Source organism: Propithecus coquereli, unplaced genomic scaffold (assembly GCF_000956105.1).
Source record: "Propithecus coquereli isolate 6110/MARCELLA unplaced genomic scaffold, Pcoq_1.0 Scaffold171, whole genome shotgun sequence".
In the NCBI taxonomy this organism is placed as follows: Eukaryota; Metazoa; Chordata; class Mammalia; order Primates; family Indriidae; genus Propithecus; species Propithecus coquereli.
In genome coordinates this window covers 6053382-6069726 of record NW_012141747.1, presented here as the reverse complement: position 1 = coordinate 6069726, position 16345 = coordinate 6053382, and the positions used below count along the sequence as shown (strand labels likewise).

Below are 16345 nucleotides of genomic sequence, written 5' to 3'. Positions count from 1 at the left end.
CATAACTACACGTAAAGTGCTTAGAATAGCTGTTGGGCTGGAGCAGGGCTTTATCTGAAGTATCCTTCTGCAATATGCTTTTGCTAATTAACGTGATATTTTTGAGCTTTGTCTATATGACAAGCTCTGGCTTGTTTGTTGTGCGACCTCACTGCAACTCATGCAGCCTCCTGTTGATGGGCACTGTAGGAGTTGGGTCTTTCCAGAGGCAGATGCCAAGACACAGTTAGACATATGAGACATTTACTGGGGGAATTGCTGATTAAGGATAAAAAAGCATGAGCTGGAGAAGGTGGGGAGAGCCTTCCGGTGCCTGGGAAAGGACAGGGGAAGGAAGGAGAGTTGGGCTGAAGGGTCTGGGACAGTTCTAAAAATGGTTTGGCCAGGCTCAGGAGGAATCCTCCAGCCCATGTCACCATGACAGGATTCCTGCATCCTACAGGAAAGGGCCTGCTTTGGTACCTCCACCATGTTCCTCGTTCTCCCACCTGGGACCCCTGTGTCAAAGGCTGGGAGCAGCCTGTGGGAAACATGTCCTCAGCAAGACTGAGGGGGTGGTACGGGGGGGACACTGGGACTGTCAGCTCCTCCCCAGAGCACAAGTCTGAGCCAGGCCGCTCTATGGCAGCCACAGGTATTCAGGTTGTTTCACACAGGTCTCTACTGGCTTTATTGTGAGTAGTGGTGATCAGTGGCCCACTCTGCAGAGATGGCCACACCCACTGCATGTGGACAGAATCAGATTTCTAGGGTTGAAAAAGCCAGCCTCCACCCTCTCAGGGGGCAGCCCCCAGTCCATCCCCCTAAGAGGACACACACCGTCTTGATATCTTCTTGTGGCTGGGAGAACATCCATTTGCTATGCAAATATGGGACCCTGACCACAAGGGCCCCCTTCCTCACAAATGTTAAGAAAGGGATTCTACCTTAGGGTAACCCAAGGACTTGCCTTCCCCTTGTAGCCAAGGATCACATCCTCTTCAGTCTCCCTCTGGGGAAAGACAGGGCAGTCTATGTTCTCCAAGATAACACTTGGTGCTGTGGTTTGAATGCTTCCTCCAAAACTCATGTTGAAATTTAACTGCCATTTTGACAGTATTAAGTGGTGGGACCTTTAAGAGGTGATTAGGTCAGGAAGGCTCTGCCCTCGTGAATGGATTAATATTGTTATCACAGGAGTGGGTTAGTTATCTCCTGATAAAAGGATAAGTTTGGCTCCTACTTTCTTTCTGTCTTGTGCGTGCGTTTGCCTTCTGCCATGGAATGGTGCAACGAGAAGACCTGAGCCAGATGCCAGCGCCATGCTCTTGGACTGCCCAGCCTCCAGAACTGTGAGCCAAATAAAACATTTATTCTTTATAAATTACCCAGTTTGCGATATTCTCTTACAGCAGCAGAAAGCATACTGTGACACTTGGGTTCCTCCTTTTAGGGAGCTCATGGCTCTTGGGGGTAGTCAAGTCCCTGTCAAACCTGGGACTCACACACTCTGAGGGGACAGGTGAGGAACCAAAGTGCATTTGATCCTCTCTGCAGTCAGGACAATCCAAGAGGATCAGAGGGAGTCAGGGCTCCTGGAGAGAAAGCCAGAGAGGTGGTCAGGGCCGGGGAGGGAGATTCAGAAGGGCTCCCCACTCATAGTCAGTCTTTCCATTCCACTCACTGTTTCGTGTCCAAATTGCCCCTTTTTTGTTGGGAACTTTGTCAGGCCTGGGGACCATCTGGGTGATCTGCATCCATGTCCAGCTGTAAGCGGCTTAGCCTGAAGAAGAAGGGCCTCTTGGCTGGGATCCAGCAATTCCAGATCTAGTCCCAACAATACCACAGACTGTTGTGTGGCTTTGGCCAAGTCAGTCTCTGAGCCTCAGTTGTCCTGGCTGTAAAATGAGAATATTCCCACCTGCTAGGGCCCCCGCTACTTCATGTAGATCTGAGAAGGACAGGCTGGTTTTACCAGAAAGCCACAGAGGCACCGCCTCCAGGCTAATGAGCGGACCCCAGGGTGCCTTCCTTCACAGGAAGGGATTGGGGAGCAGGACACCAGCAGCAGACACTGATCTGGCATGCAGGTCGATAGAGGACGGGGCGTGCTTGGCTCTCTTTCCCCTGCCACCAGGCTCTGGAATCATCTCCCCCAACCCCCGGCCTCTGCCTGTGGACTTTTTCCAAGTGGAATTTCCTAAACAGCTTATCAGCGGGTGGGAGGCCTCTGCATGCAGGCGGGAGATTGGGGGGCGGCTACAGGGGTGTCAATTAGGAGATGATGCTGATGGAGGCCCCACTGTGGACAGCATACTGAGCCCTGCGTGTAATGGGAGGGCAGGTGACAAGGTGACCTGGTCCCTGGGGGCAGGGCTTGTTACTCAGATCTCACACCCCAGTTGGTTGAACAGAAAGCTTGATCCGAAAGTCCCACGGACAAGGGAATTTCCCGTCGTCTCCAGGAAAGCCCCTTAGCAGGTCCCTGGAGCCAGCCCAGGCCAGCTCACTGCTTATGTTGAACACTGACAATCACTGGTTGCAGTTTTATTTTCCTTTTACTGTGTTTATGTTAATAGCATCCTCGTGATAGTGATTCATTACGTACTCCCTCCGATTGCTTTAATCCAGTGGCCTCTCATCATGAACTCAAATCTCAGAATTCCAGGAAAGTGAAACTTAGCAGCAGCCTGCCTCTCTCCTAGTGAGCCTTGCAAACACAGTGTATGGGCCACTGCGGGACAGGTCCCCTGACAGTGACCCCCCTGACATATTAGCCCACCGGCAGCCAGATGGGACCAGCCGGCGCCCGCTGCCACCTGCCCTGCGGGCCCAGGGCTGGGGTGGAGGGATGCAAGGTGGAGGATCCCACTCCTTCTTCCTGGGCCAGTCCGACCTCCTCAGGGCGCCCCAGCACACCCTGGGCTTTCCCATCTCTGCGCCTGCTGTGCCGACAGTCTGGATTACCCTCGGCCCCGCCTCGCTGCCTTCCAGACAGCCACTCACCCTGCAAGACCAGTTCAAAGGGCACCTCCTCTTCAAGCTGTTCCCACCCCCAGGGCTAATATGGCCTCTCTTTTTTTCCTTTTCTTTCTTTTTTTTTGTTTTCCTCACTGGCACTTCTTTATTCTTCTATCGTAGAGTGGTTTTGTTTTGTTCTGCCTGGTAACATTTTATTGAGCTATACCTCACACTATCATCATATTCACCATTTTAAAATGTGCAGTTCAACAGTTTTTAGTACTATATTCACAAAGTTGTGCAATCATCACCATAATCAATTTTTGAATATTTTTCTCACCCCTAGAAGAAATTCCATGCTCCTTAGTTGTCACTCCCCATTTCTGTCTCTTCCCAGCTCCCAGAACCCATGAATCTACTTAATGTTTCTGGATTTGCCCATTTTGGACATTTCATATGAATGGAATCATCTAATATATGGTCTTTTGTGATTAGCTTCCTTCTCTTAGCATAATGTTTTCAACGTTCATCATGTAGCATGAATCAGTACTTCATTCCTTTTTTTTTTCTTTTTTTTTTTTTGAGACAGATTCTCACTCTGTTGCCCTGGCTAGAGTGAGTGTCGTGGCGTCAGCCTACCTCACAGCAACCTCAAACTTCTGGGCTCAAGTGATCCTACTGCCTCAGCCTCCAGAGTAGCTGTAATTGCAGGCATGCGCCACCATGCCCAGCTAATTTTTTCTATATATTTTTAGTTGTCCGATTAATTTCTTTCTATTTTTAGTAGAGACGGAGTCTCGCTCTTGCTTAGGCTGGTTTCCGAACTCCTGAGCTCAAACCATCCGCCCGCCTCAGCCTCCCAGAGTGCTAGGATTACAGGCATGAGCCACCGTACCTGGCCCCCTAGGTATTTTTTTTAATGCTAGCATAAGTGGGATTGTTTTATTGATTTCCTTTTCAGTTAGGTGGTTATTTGTATATAAAAATGCTAGAGATTTTTGTATGTTGATTTTGTATCCTGCAACTTTACTGAACTCATTTATTAGTTCTAACAGTTTTTTTTGTATGTGGAATCTGTGGGGTTTTTTTACATATAGGATTGGGTCATCGGCAAATAGAGATAATTTTACTCCTTTCTTTCTGATTTGGATGCCTTTTATTTTTTTCTTATCTGATTACTCTTGCCAGTACTTCCAGTACTGTGTTGAGTAGAAGTGCAAGAGTGGGCTTCCTTGCCTTATACTGGATCTTAGTGGAAAATTTTGTACCCTCTCACCAACATTTCACCATCCAATCAATTTCTATTCCACTGGTATCTTAGTACTGTCTTAGTCTGCATTTCTCACACCCTGGTGTAATCTATCCGCATGTTTATTGGCCATCTGGACTGATTTCCCTACATGTGATCTTGGCCACTATCATTGGGAGCTGTTTGTGTTTTTCCCGCTAATGGTAGGAGTGAGTGCTTTATGCGTTTTGATCTCACTCCATTCTCTGTTATATATGCTAAAAGTCTCTACTTCCCATCTATTATCTTGCTTTTTAGTTTTATTTATGGTATCTTTTGTCACACAGAAGCTTTTTTAAAATCTGTATATAATCAAATTTATGACTTTTTAAAAAATATACACATCTTTATTTTTTAGCTTTGTTGAGCTATGATTGACAGATAAAAAATTGTATATATTTAAAGTGTACAATGTGATGTTTTGATATATGTATTATTGTGAAATAATTACCATAATCAAGCTAATTAACCTATCCATCATGTCGTCGCATAGTTGCAGTTTTTCGGATGTGGTGAGAACACTTAAAATCTACTCTTTTAGCAAATTTCAAGTACACAATACATTATTATTAACTATAGTCACCATGTTGCGCATTAGGTCTTCAGAACTTATTCATCTTGCAAGTGAAAGTTTGTATCCTTTAACTAACATCTTCCTATCTCCCCCACCCCTTAGCCCCTGGCAACCACTCTTTTACTCTCTGTTGCTGTGAGTGCAACTTTTTTTAGATGCCACATATAAGTAAGATCATGTAGTATTTGACTTTCTGTGACTGGCTTATTTCACTTAATGTCCTCCAGGTTTATCCACTTTGTTGTAAATGGCAGGATTTCCTTTCTTTTTAGGGCTAAAAAGTATTTATATGTATATATATGTATGTATTAATATCACACTTTCTGTCATTCATTCTATGACGTGGAAGTAACCACGACTATAAGGATCAGAAGACTGGAAGGGCTGGAGGATGCAGTACCAGACCCTGTGTTTTGGGAATTGAATGGAGAATGGAAACTGAAAGTGGAAGTCAAGAAAAGAAGAAGAAAGCACGGAAAAGAAAAAGGAAGTAAAACAAAAGAAACAGTCTCGAGTTAAACGGGTGCTGCAGATGTTGCTAAGCAAGTAGACTTCTGGTTTAAGGGTGCAAGTCTTCACAAGGACAGATTCTTCGAGAGCAGATAGAAAAATCTAGAGGTGGATATGTTGACATATCACTTCTCATGCCTTTTAACAAAATGAAAAAATTGACACTGATGGGAAGTTAATAGTCAGAGCTTTGAAAAGGTCAGCTGTTGCACAGCTGGATTTAGAAGGAGAAAAAAGCCTCTGGGCGAAAGATCAAAGCATGAGGATGAGGGGACAGTGTCTGTGGAGTTACTTCCCAAAAATGTTAATCACGGCTGGATTGCAAGCGTAGCTGGGACATGCGGCAATGTTGTTTATATAAGCATACCACATTATAAATCTACTGGAGATCCAAAGGGATTTGCGTTTGTGGGATTTGAAACAAAAGAACAAGCAGCAAAAGCTGCTGAGTTTCTTAAAAACTCACCAGAAGAAGCACCAAGAAAACCTGGCATATTTCCTAAGACGGTAAAAAATAAGCCCATTTCATCCTTAAGAGTGGCTGAAGAAAAGAAAAAGAAACAAAAGAAAGGCCGAGTGAAGAAGGAAGACAGTGTCCAAGTAAAAGAGTTAAATATGGACACAAGCAATGTGAGTGTAAAATGAAAAGATCGAGAACAACATCTGAGGGCTCTGAAATAGAAACTACTGAACCCCAAAAGCAACCATCAAAGAAAAAGAAAAAAATGGGAGTTGCAGTATTAGCTTACCTGAAGTCAGAACAGGGAAGAGGAGAAGAAGTAGCTCTAAAGATACTCCCAGATCAAAAGTAAAGAAACTGGTTCAGAAAGACACCGTTAAAAAAGAAACTCCAGAAGTTTCCAAAGAAAACAGAGATTTAGAAGTCTCTACTGCAGATGAAAAGGATACTGGAAGTGTAAAAGATGGTGCTCTCCTAAAAACAAAAAGGAAACGTAAGAAAAAACATAAAGAGATAAAATGGGAGAAGAGATTATAGCATTAACAGTACAACCAAAGAGTGAATGGCTGGATTTGAAAAAAGAGTATTTAGCACTACAGAAAGCTAGCATGGCGTCTTTGAGAAAACAACATATATCTCGCACTTTCTTTATCCATTCATCTGCCAATGAACACTTAAGTTGTTTCCATATCTTGACAATTGTGAATAATGCAACAATGAACAATGAACTTGGTAATGTAGATATCTCTTCGAGATCCTGTTTTTTTCCTTTGGGTGTATATGCAGAAGTGAGACTGCTGGATCATGTGATAGTTATATTTTTAACTTTTTGAGGAACTTCCATATTATTTTTCAAAAAGACTGTACCAATCTGTAGTCCCTCTAACAGTGTGCGAGAGTTCCTTTTTCTCCATATCCTCACATTTGCTATCTTTTGATATTTTTTTCTTTTTCTTTTTCATTACTCACCACTATACTAATGAGGATTATCTTTTGACTTTTTGATAATAGACATCCTAATAGCTGTGAGGTGATATCTCATTGTGGTGTTTATTAATATTTGCATTTTCCTCATAATTAATAATGTTGAGCACCTTTTAATATACCTGTTGGCCAATTTATGTCTTCTTTGGAGAAATGTCTATTCAGGTCCTTTGCCCATTTTTAAATCAGGTTGTTTTTCTGCTATTAAATTGTATGAGTCCCTTACACATCTTGAATATAAACCCCTTATCAGATACTCAGCTTGCAAGTATTTTCTCCCATTTGCAGATTGCCTTTTCATTTTGTTGATTGTTCCCTTTGCTGTGCAGACGCTTTGTAGTTTGATGTAGTACCATCTGTTTAGTTTTGCTTTTGTTGCCTGTGCTTTTGATGTCACATCCAAAAAACCATTGCTAAGACCATTGTCAAGGAGCTTTCCTCCTTTGTTTTCTTCTAGGAGTTTTATGGTTTCAGGTCTTACATTTAAGTCTAATCCATTTTGAGTTGTTTTTTGTGTATGGTGTAAGATAAAGGTCTAATTTCATTCTTTTGCATGTGGATATCCAGTTTTCCCCACACCATTCATGAAAGAGACTATTCTTTCCCTATTGTGTTTTATTGGTGCCTTATTGAAGATTAATTGAATGTAAATGTATGGGTTTATTTCTGGGCTCTCTATTCTGTTCCATCAGTCTATTTGTCTGATTTTATGCCAGTACCATACTGTTTTGAATACTATAGCTTTGTAATATAATTTGAAATCAGAAAATGTAATGCCTCCAGCTTTGTTCTTCTTGCTCAAGATTGCTTTGACTATTTGAGGTCTTTTGTGTTTCCATATGAATCTTAGGGTTATGTTTTCTATTTCTATGAAAAAATGCCATTGAAATTTTGATAGGGATTGCATTGAATATGTAGATTGCTTTGAGTTGCATGAACATCTTGACAATATTAATTTTTCTGATCCAAAAACATTGAATATCTTTCCATTTGTTTGTGTCTTTTTCAGTTTCTTTTAATCAATGTTTTATAGTTTTCAGTGTACAGATCTTTCACTTCCTTGGTTAAATTTATTCCTAAGTATTTTATTCTTTTTGACACTATCATAAATGGGATTATTTCTTTAATTTCTTTTGCAGATAGTTCATTGTTAGTGTATAGAAACACAACTGATTTTTGTATGTTGATTTTTTTTTTTATCCTGCAACTTTACTAAATTTGTTTATTAGTTCTAACAGGTTTTTGGTGGAGTCTTTAAGGTTTTCTATGTATAAGATCAAGTCATCTGCAAACAGAGACAACTTTACTTCCTCCTTTTCAATTAGGATGACTTCTATTTCTTTTTCTTGCCTAATTTCTCCAGCTAGGACTTCCAGTATGATGTTGAAGAGAAGTGGTGATAGTGAACATCCTTGTTTTGTTTTTGATCTTAGAGGAAAAGCTTTCAGTTTTCACCGTTGAGCATAATGTTAGTCGAAGGCTTGTTTATATGCTGTCTTAGTCTATTTTGTGTTTCCAAAATGGAATACCTGTGGCTGGGTAATTTATAAAGAAAAAAGGCTTATTTCACTTACAATTCTGTTAGCATCTGGTGAGGGCCTCAGGCTGCTGCTACTCGTGGCAGGAGGCCAAGTGGAGGACGTGTGCATAGAGATCACACGGCAAAAGAGGAAGCAAGAGAGTGAGGGAGGAGGCGCCAGGCTGTTTTTGGTAACTGGCTCTTGTGGGAAGTAATAGAGTAAGAACTCACTCACCCCTGCCCCCCAGGAAGGGCATTAATCTATTCATAATTGATCTGTCCCCATGACCCAAACACCTCCCATTAAGCCTGACCTCAAACATTGGGGATCAGATTCCAACATGAGATTTGAGGGGGACGAACAAACCATATCCAAACTATAGCAAGGGCCTTTATGTTGAAGTACATTTCTTCCATGTCTAATTTGTCAAGAGTTTTTATCATGAAAAGGTGTTGCATTTTGTCAAATGCTTTTTCTGCTTTGTTGAGATGATCATATAATTTTTAATCCTTCATTCTGTTAATGTGGTTTATCACATTTATTGATTTGCATATGTTGAACCATCCTTGCATCCCAGGCATAAATCCCACTTGATTATGATGAATAATTCTTTTAATGTGCTGTTGATTTTGTTGGCTAGTATTTTGTTGAAGATTTTTGCATGTATGTTCATCAGGAATATTGGTCTTTAATTTTCTTTTCTTGTCTTTGTCTGGCTTTGGTATCAGAGTGATGCTGGTCTTGAAAAATGAGTTTGGAAGTGTTTCCACTTCTTTAATTTTGGGGAATAATTTGAGAAGGATTGGTATTAATTCTCCTCTAAATGTTTGGTAGAATTCACCAAACTATCTGGTCTTGGGCTTTACTTTTTGGGGATTTTTGATTACTGATTCAATCTCCTTACTCATCATTAGTCTGTTCAGATTTTATATTTCATTGTGATTCCATCATGATAGATTGTAATATGTCTAGGAATTTTTACATTTCTTCTCGGTTATCCTATTTGTTGGTGTTTAATTGTTTGCAGTAATCTCTCAAGATCCTTTGTATTTCAGTGCTATCAGTTGAAATGTCTCCTCCATTTCTGATTATATTAATTTGAATTTTCTTTTTTCTCATGTTAGCCAAAAGTTTGTCAATTTTATCTTTTCAAAAAACAATTCTTATTTTTGTTGATCTTTTCTGTTGTTTTTTTCTAGTCTCTATTTCATGTATTCCTGCTCTGATCTTTTTATTTTCTTCCTTATGCTAATTTTGGACTTATTGTTCTTTTTCTAGTTCCTTGAGGTTTAAAGTTAGGTTGTTTATTTGACATCTTTCTTTTTTTCTTTGTCTGGGTGTTTATCACCATAAGCTTCCCTCTTAGAAATGATTTTTAGTGCATTTCTTTCTTTCTTTTTTTTTTTGGAGACAGACTTTTGCTTTGTTGCCTGGGCTAGAGTGCAGTGGCATCATCATAGCTCGCTGCAACCTCAAACTCCTGGGTTCAAGTGATTCTCCTGTTTCAGCCTCCCAGAGTGCTAGGATTACAGGTATGAGTCACTGTGCCCAGCTTGTTTTCTAATTTTTAATAGAAATATGAGACTGTTCTTCCAGTGTATATTGCCAAATATCTCGAACACATGAAATGTAGTACATATGCACAAGTACATAAACATAATCATAAAATATCATATTACCAATTAAATAAAATAAATTGCATAAAGAGATACATATAAGACATTTGCTGAGCAAATTAAATAAAAATAAATTAACGAGTTGAGATTTAAATATTAGTTATTAAATGGAAAAGTCATGTGCTATAATTCTGCAAAAACTCTAAGGAAACACTAGTTGCAGTAACAAATAAACCCCTGTGGGGAGTTGGCTACGCTCCCAGCAAAAAATCAGGTCCCTTAGGTAGGGGTTGTTGCAAAGGATAAGAAAATAATAGAAAATGGAAAATAATAGAAATAAAAGAATACACAGAGACGAAGGTATAGTTTTATAGATTTATAAAGATAAAAGGCAAAGCGGGGATACTCAGGGGTCCTTACGATATCCCCATGAATCACAAGGCCCAGAATAAAGTTTCACAGGAGTATTTATAGGTACAGAGATCGGTTGCCAGGGGTAACAGATTTACATAATAACAGGTAGTTCGTTTTAGGTTAAAAGTCTTTCAAAGGCTTCTATAGATCCCTAAATTAACTCTGGTTACAAAATCTTTCAAGGACAAACTTCTAAGTTCTAAGATAAAGCTATCACTTAACAGAAGGGTTAAACAGAGATATTGTGCCTCCATATTTCTTTATCTAGTTATTGCAAATAGAGACAGGTCATCACAAGTCAAGCAGGAACTGTCTGTTGGGCTAATTGTTTTTAGCCGCAGGTATCTGTCTCTCTGTCTCTTGGGCGGACACTCTTTGATCAGCTCTCATCCCATGGTTCCATGGAGACCTTGCTTTGTCCTTCAAAGCAGGTGAGAACTGCGGGGTTGAGACTGCAGGGTCACCTTGGAAAGCAGCTGCTACTGACCTTTTGAGATGCCCTCCTGAGGTGGAGCAGCTTTTGATATGCAAACTAACCTGTTCACATATTTTTTTAGGGCAGAGCCCTGCAAAACTCCTGAGACCATTTCTGTCTCTAATATAGTAATATTAATTTATGGAGCGACAAAACCCCACCATTTCTGTGGCTTAGTGCACTGGAAGTCCATTTCTCACACACAATACAGTCCAGTGCAAGGGTTTCTGGTAAGCATCACCTTCTATCCTATGTCTTATGTTTCCACCATCCCTTAGAACCTCAGAGTCCTCTGCATCCAGAAAGTATTAATAGATAGGAGAAAAAAAGGGTGAAGCCTTATCCCAGAAATATCCCATATTCCTTTGGTGGGGGTTTAGAAATGTAGTCCCAGGCTGCTTCCCAGCACCAATTCTGTGCTTGGACTCACACTGAGTCTTGCTGCTCACCCATGTGTTGTGAGTCTGCCAGAATCCTGTGTCTGTGGGGCATCATGGATGCCACCTGCCAACAGAGAGGCTGGGAATGGTAGGCACAGGCTCCTGTGTATGCTTCCACTGTCCCACTGGACTTGACCGTATTTTTATTGCCTCTGTTGTTTTCTTCCTTTCTGATGTTCCAAGATTCCTTCTTTTATCATTTATTTTTTATTTGAAAAACCTCTTTTAGCCGTTCCTTTAGATCTGCTGGTGACAAACTTTATAAGTTTTCCTTGATCTGAGAAGATCTTGATTTCCTCTTCATTCCTGAAGGATAATTTCTCTGGATATAGAATTATGGGCTGCCAATTTTTTCAGCACTGGAAAAATGTCGTGACACTTCCTTCTGGCCTCTGTGGTTTCTGATGAGAACTCTGTAGTCATCAAATTGTTTTTTCCCTGAAGGTGTCGTTTTTCTCTGGCTGCTTTCAAGAAGTTTTCTTTGTCTTTAGTTTTCAGAAGTTTGATTATGACATGTCTTAGCATGGATTTGGTGTGTGGGGGGAGGTATCCTGTGTGGGGTTGGCTCAGTTTCTTGAATCTATAGATTTATATATTTTGCCAAATTTTGGAGAATTTTTAGCCATTTCTTCAGATGCTTTTCCACCCTGCCTCTCTCTTTCCTCCTTCTGGAAATTCCAATGACATGAATGTTAGCTCTTTAGTTATAGCCCCACAGGTCGATAGCCCCCCTGAGGCTCTGTTCAGTTTTTTTCTTCAGTCTATGTTTTTTGTTGTTGTTGTTGCTCATATTGGACAGTTTCTACTAGTTTACTGAGTTTTTTGTTTCAATTGTTGTAATTTTCAGCTCTAAAACTTCCATTTCATCCTTTTTCTAATGTCTTCTATTTCTTTGCTGAGTCTCAATTTTTTTTTGTTTGTTTCAAGTGGGTTCATGATTGCTCATTGAAGCATTTTTATGATAGCTGCTTTAAAATCCTCATCAGATCATTTTAACAACTGTGTCATCTCGGTATGGGTATTTGTTGATTGTTTTTTCTCGTTGAAGCTGACATTTTCTTGGTTCTTGGTATGACACGTGATTTTTGGTTGTATCCTGGACATTTTGGGCATTATGTTGTAAGACTCATCTTATTTAAGTCTTGTTTTAGCAGGCCTCCTCTGACACTATTCAAAAGTGGGAGTGGATAGTACTGCCTTATTACTGCCAAATGAGGCAGAAATCCAAGTTGCCCACTTGTCTCCATTGACACCCAAGGCAGGGGTTGGAGATTGGAGTACTTGTTACTGCTGGGGACTTTTAATATTCTTATAGTTTTTTTAAGATTTTACTTTTGTTTAAATTATAATCAAATAATTTAAAGAGCCAAACAGTTCTTTAAGACTTGTTACAAAAGCAGCAGTCCCTGCCCTCATTCCCCATCCTTCATTCTGTCTTCTACCTCTTTTGTTCACATTTACCTCTATATGTGGAAACCACATGATTATATTGCTACTGTATGAGTTTTCAGTTTTAGGAATTAGATACAGACTTCCCACTCTGGATGGTGTGGATTTAATTCTCTCTTGACTCTATCCCCTCTTCCCATCCCTCCACCCTCCACCAGTTACATAGCAATTTAGGTGGGTCGATGTCCACATCTACATTAATACTATATAAATACCTATTACAGCTAAACTGAGACAATACTATAATCAATTATCTTTTCCGCACCTTTTATTTTCCTAAAGTTAGTAATTGTCATTTTTTTATTGCTTGTTTTAAAAAGAATCTACCACCAGACTATCCTAGATTCTCTCCAAATTATATTAATTGCTGTCAGTATATTCAAATGTCAGATATTCTACCAATTTCCTCTTGGAGAAATCTCTCCTGGAGTGAGATTTATCAAATTACTGTGTGGAATGAGTCTTTTAATAGGTATTATCTGCTTTTCTTTTGAAGGGTATTGTAATACATTTACATGGTTCAAAAACAAAATAGCAATAAAGAAAGTATGTAGTGAAACATTTTGTTCCTGGGGCCCTTGTTTACCATTTACCTTCTGTCCCCCTTCCATTCCATAGAGATAACCACTTATGTTAATCTCTGATATCCTTCCAGGGTATGTTTATGAAAATGTATGCACATATAAACATTTTATTATCCCCCCCTTTCTACACAAAAGGTAGCACATTGTACACTCACTTTTCCACCTTACTTTTTCCACTGAATAGTATCTATGTAGATCTTTCAATATCAATGCACAGAAATATAATCTTTTTCATAGCTACACAATATTCTACTCTATTTCACGTATATTTCACATATATTCACTCTCTTATTGGTGGACATGTAACCTGTTTTAAATTCTTTTTTGTTACAAGCAGTACAACAAAGAATAACTCTATACACACCTCTTTTTCATGTGTTAGAATTTTTCTGCAAGATAAATTTTCAGAAGTGAGATTGCTGGGCTAAAGGGTCATGCATTTGAAATTTGGATAAATAATGCCAAACTGATACACCACCACCACTCCCGGCCATAGGGGTTGTATCCTCAAAATCTGTGATCTGCTGTCATCTAGAAAGGCTGTACTTGGGATGTTCTGCATAGCATCCTAGGACCTCCCTTCACCACAGTTGTGGGGATTCCCTTCCCTTTGTTCCTAGGGTGGATCCCTGCTTCCTAGATCCTAGATTGTCATCATATAGATTTGGGGTGGGGGGGCATGGTGTGTGAGGTAAATTTTTTGAAAAGTTATTTGCCTGAAAAATGTCTTTATCCTACCCTCTTACTTGATTGGTAGTTTGGCTGGGTATAGTATTCTAGTTAGAAATCACTTTCCTGTAGAATCGTGAAAGCTTTTCCCCACTGGTCTTTAGCTTCTACTGTTGTTCTTCTGAGGTGTGAAATAGCTTTTATTTTTGATTCTTTGTATGTGATCTTTTATATCTCTCTGAAAGTTTGTAGGATCTTTTCTTTGTCCTCAGTTTTCTGAAATTTCCTAAATATGCACTCCCTGGGCCCTTTCACACTGGAAACACATGATCTTTGGTTTTGGTAAGACTTTCTTCCCCTTTGCTTTCTCTCTTTCTAAAACTTCTATTATATGGATATTGGAGCTCCTAGACAGGCTCTATTTTTTCTTTATCTTTCTTTCCTAGTTTCCTTTTTAAAGTTTTATTATTTTTTTCATTATACTCCCTGGAAGTTTTCTCCAAATTTATCTTCCAACCATTCTATTAGGTTTATTTTTGTTAGCATGCCTTCAATTTCAACAGCTCATTTGTGTTCTTTTAAATTTTCCTGTTCTTGTTCTTGATGTAGTATCTCCTTGTATTCCCTGAGGATATTAAGGCAGATTTTTTTTTATTCTTTAATTTTAAAGTGCTTATTCTCTCCAAATTACTATTTTTTTGTTTGTTGTTTTGGTCTCTACATTTCAATTAGAGGATTTCTTCAGCTGTCTGGAAATTCTTGGATATCCACTCAAATTTAAGACTAGAGCACTGATAAGCTGCCTCCATGCTCTAAGTCTGTAGTCCCAACCCCCAGGCTTCGGACTGGTACTGGTCTGTGGCCTGTTAGAAACTGGGCCACATAGCAGGAGGTGAGCAGCGAGCAAGCAAGTGAAGCTTCATCTGTGTTTATAGCCGCTCCGCATTGCTCATATCCCTGGATAAACCCTGCCTGCTGTCAGATTAGCAGCGACATTAGATTCTCATAGGAGTGAGAACCCCATTATAAACTGTGCATGCAAGCAATCTAGGTTGTGTGCTCCTTATGAGACTCTAATGCCTGATGATCTGAGGGGGAGCTGAGGCAGTGATGCCAGTGCTGGCGAGTGGCTGCAAATACAGATTATCATTAGCAGAGAGGTTTGACTGCACAGCAAATGTAATGCTCTTGAATCATCCTGAAACCATCTTCCCCCACTCCCCGGTCCATGGAAAAACTGTCTTCCATGAAACCAGTCCCTGGTGCCAAAAAGGTTGGGGACTGCTGCTCTAAGCCATAGATGAAGCATGTCAATTGATTCTAAGGAGATCAGGCTGGGTCATCTCATTGGGAGATGCCCCAATGTCAGTAATTTTGGATCATTCTTCTTGGACTGATCAGATGCTCCAGAAAAGTCTCTCTCAGTCTTCTGCTAGGAGATTATAATTGCAGCCAGACTTCTGAGTCCTGAAGAGGGTGAAGGAGACATGACTGAGCCTCTGCTTTCAGCTCATAAATATTCATTTAGTGCCCTTGTTTTCTGTAAGTACCCTTTGCCCTCAACTGTCCCTGGAATCTTGCAATCCAAAGACCTTCTGTTTCAGCCTCCCTACAAAACAAATCTCCACTCTTTTGACAAGGTAGGCAAAGGAATGGCTTGGCAGCTGCAGAGAATAGAGGAGGAGCTCTGGGGCCTAAATATTTCTTAAATACACTTTCTACAAATTCTCCTGTTTTCAGCCCAGCCTTCACTCTTACTTTCAGAGATACCTGGTGTTCCAGTTGCTGAAGGTTCTTGGGGGAAACCAGGTTATTCCTTAGCTTTCCTCTCTGCTGGTTTTAGTAAAAATCAGTGTTTATGGGACTCAGTCAGGCCAGCTGATTTCCAGCTTTTCAAATTCTTTTGCAGTTGCCTCCTCTCATTTTCTTTGCCTTTGTGGGATTTTGCTCTTGAAACAGAAATCCTCTTGCTGTCATTTTCATTGGTTTTCAAGGAGAAGCAAAAATAAATGTGTATGTTCAATCTACCATCTTTATCTAGAAGATAAAACAAATTCCGAAGTCATTAATCCATCTGGGATTTATTTTTGTGATTGGTATAACTTCGAAATGAATAGTCAGTTTTTCTAAAGTGTTTCATTCAATAGCTAATTCTTTTTCTCACTAATTTGAAATGCCACCTTCATCATATACAAAACAAAACTTGCGTTTACACTTGGGGCTTCACCTTCTATTTAGTTGATTTGTCTTTCCTGTGCAAATCCACACAAATCAGAGTATTGCTTAAATTACTAGGTGTAATATCTTATTCCCATTTCAAAATTGTTTTGGCTATTTGTGTGCATTTAAACATCATAGTAACTTTAGGAACAGCTTCCCAAGTCTGTGGAGAATCTTATTGAGTTTTTTTCTTTTTTTTTTT

The 16345-nt window shown here is 40.0% G+C and overlaps 1 pseudogene; it reads left to right on the top strand.

The window, feature by feature from the left end:
• LOC105808280 overlaps nucleotides 1-16345 on the top strand; it is a 42126-nt pseudogene that overhangs the window by 21781 nt on the left and 4000 nt on the right.